Here is a 2,388-nt window from a genome sequence, read left to right on the forward strand (position 1 = left end):
CTATCTCTCAAATTTGACTCTTAAAAAATTTATCTAATTAAATCTAAATGTTATTTCTTTCAATTAATATAAATATTTAAATTTAAATACTTAAAACAAATTTAATAGAATATAATCGAACACATGATTAATTAACTTAACATTAACTTCATTCTATATGTATAAAAAAATATAACATATAACAAATATTTGACAGCATTTTATGTATAAAAACATATAGCAGTATAAAAATATATGATAGTATTTTATGTATAAAAATGATATAGCAGAATAAAAATATTTGACAACTAATATATGACCATCATACTTAAGCGTGTGATATGTAATGTAGAAATACATTAATACCAGGAAAAGAAACAAGCATATAAATTTCATACATATTAAAATTTGAGTATCCAATAACTAAATCACATTATTATTATTATTATTATTATTATTATTATTATTATTATTATTATTATTATTATTATTATTATTATTATTATTATTATTATGGGTACTGGTTTATATTTAGATAACAAAATGGATATTTACTTTTATATTTTATCATTTAGATTGAATTTTAAAAGATAGAATAATTTAAATACCAATTTAGTTAAGAATAACCGTTTTTTTCAGACCCCTGTCTTCAACAACATTCAAAATATAATAAATAAGGTTAGCATAACTGTATCTTTGAAGTGATACATCTTTCTCCTTACTCAATCATGAACCAATTGATAAACACTAGCCCCTGTCGTTTTCTACTCACTAGAGATAGAAAAATAAGCCACATGCTGTCATCTTTAGTCTACCTATCAAAATATTTCAATTCAAACACAATTTTTGTAGGCAGTTTTTAAAGGTATGTAAGACGGATTATCGTATAGAGCCTCAAAATTGTTAAAATTAAATTATAATTAAATAGAGAGTCATAGAATATTTTTCACATTAAATCTTTATTTATTTTGTCATAATTAAATTATGATTAACTTAAAAAGGATCTTCAAAATTTAAAACGCTATAGTCTTCTCTCTAATATATTAATTTTTAGGGTAATGTTAATATGTGCCCTTAGGGCACATGTTAAGACCTAAATAAAAAAAATTTATCTTGGAACTTGTGTATTAAATTAATTACAAATATATAATTAATTTTATTTTTTATTTTTTATTTTATTTAAGACAAATTTTCTAAATGTAGGTTTCTTAACATGTGCCTTAAGGACACATGTTAGCATTACCCTAACTTTTATGCTATGGTAAAATTTGAGTGCTTATATAGTTGTATTAGCTTATAACCTAAAGACACGTGTTAAAACAATCTATGTTGAAATTGAATGTAAAAAGAATGATAAATATACTAGTAAAAATAGTACTATCAGATATTTACACACTTTCATCCCATTGATTTTACAATAAAAATAAAAATATTTGCATAGATGTGGCTAGCATTTCAACTAAATACACAAACAAATACTTATTTATGATAATACATTTACTCATTATACAAGTATTCACTTTAATACATGCTAATAATATTAGGGGCATACTTTAAATAAAAGACATGATCCACTTAACTTTTTTTCAATAATTCTAAAGTTTAATATAGACATATTTTGATTTACCCCTTTAAAAAAATATCCCTTATAATTATGAGGTATCTCCTAAATGTGTAAAAATCAAAGTGGTAAACAAAAAAAACTTTATAAGAGGTAATTTTGCCATCTAAGGGACAAAAGACTTAAAATTTTAATATTTCAAAGAAATTTTTAAAAACTTTTTTCTTAAAGGGTGTAAATCAAAACACGCCTATATTGCAGGGGATAAATGACTATTAACCCTAATTTTAAATAATTTTTCTTGTCATTGATGGGGAGAGGTAATTTATCCAATTTCCTATTTCTGTCTTTCGAAACAAGTATTTTCTTATTAATTTTTTTCACAATTTTCCAAATTTATTTGCCTCCAAATCCTTCATGGTTTTAAAGCTATATAAATTGATAATGTTTTCAATCACACCATTGCTTTCTTCCTCTCGAGTGAAAAGACCATCCAAAAAATCTGCAATTATTTTAACATGAAAGTTGATGTCTTCCTTAAGATCTTCATATTTCAAAAATAAAATATTGTCTGGTCTAGCTATGCTCTCATTCCAATAACCTAATATATGGTTCCAAAATGGACCAACTTGGCGTATTCCCTTACAATATCTTTCAAAATCATCACTTATAGTTATGGCAGGACAAGAATTATTTAACAAAATTTTGTTCATGAAATTCCAATATGATACATAAGTGTCAAATGGATTCCTGTATATGTAAATTATTTTACAATTTAACTCCTTTATTGACTTGGCTAGTGAAAGGAAAGGAACATGAATTCCAATAAGCCTCAGTTCAATCATGTT

At 24.0% G+C, this 2,388-nt stretch overlaps 1 pseudogene; it reads right to left on the reverse strand.

Moving 5' to 3' along the window:
- Positions 1–1,426: 1,426 nt before the first annotated feature.
- LOC131620119 (cytosolic sulfotransferase 15-like) lies at positions 1,427–2,388 on the reverse strand (annotated as a pseudogene).

Source organism: Vicia villosa, linkage group LG7, assembly GCF_029867415.1.
Source record: "Vicia villosa cultivar HV-30 ecotype Madison, WI linkage group LG7, Vvil1.0, whole genome shotgun sequence".
Taxonomy (NCBI): domain Eukaryota; kingdom Viridiplantae; phylum Streptophyta; class Magnoliopsida; order Fabales; family Fabaceae; genus Vicia; species Vicia villosa.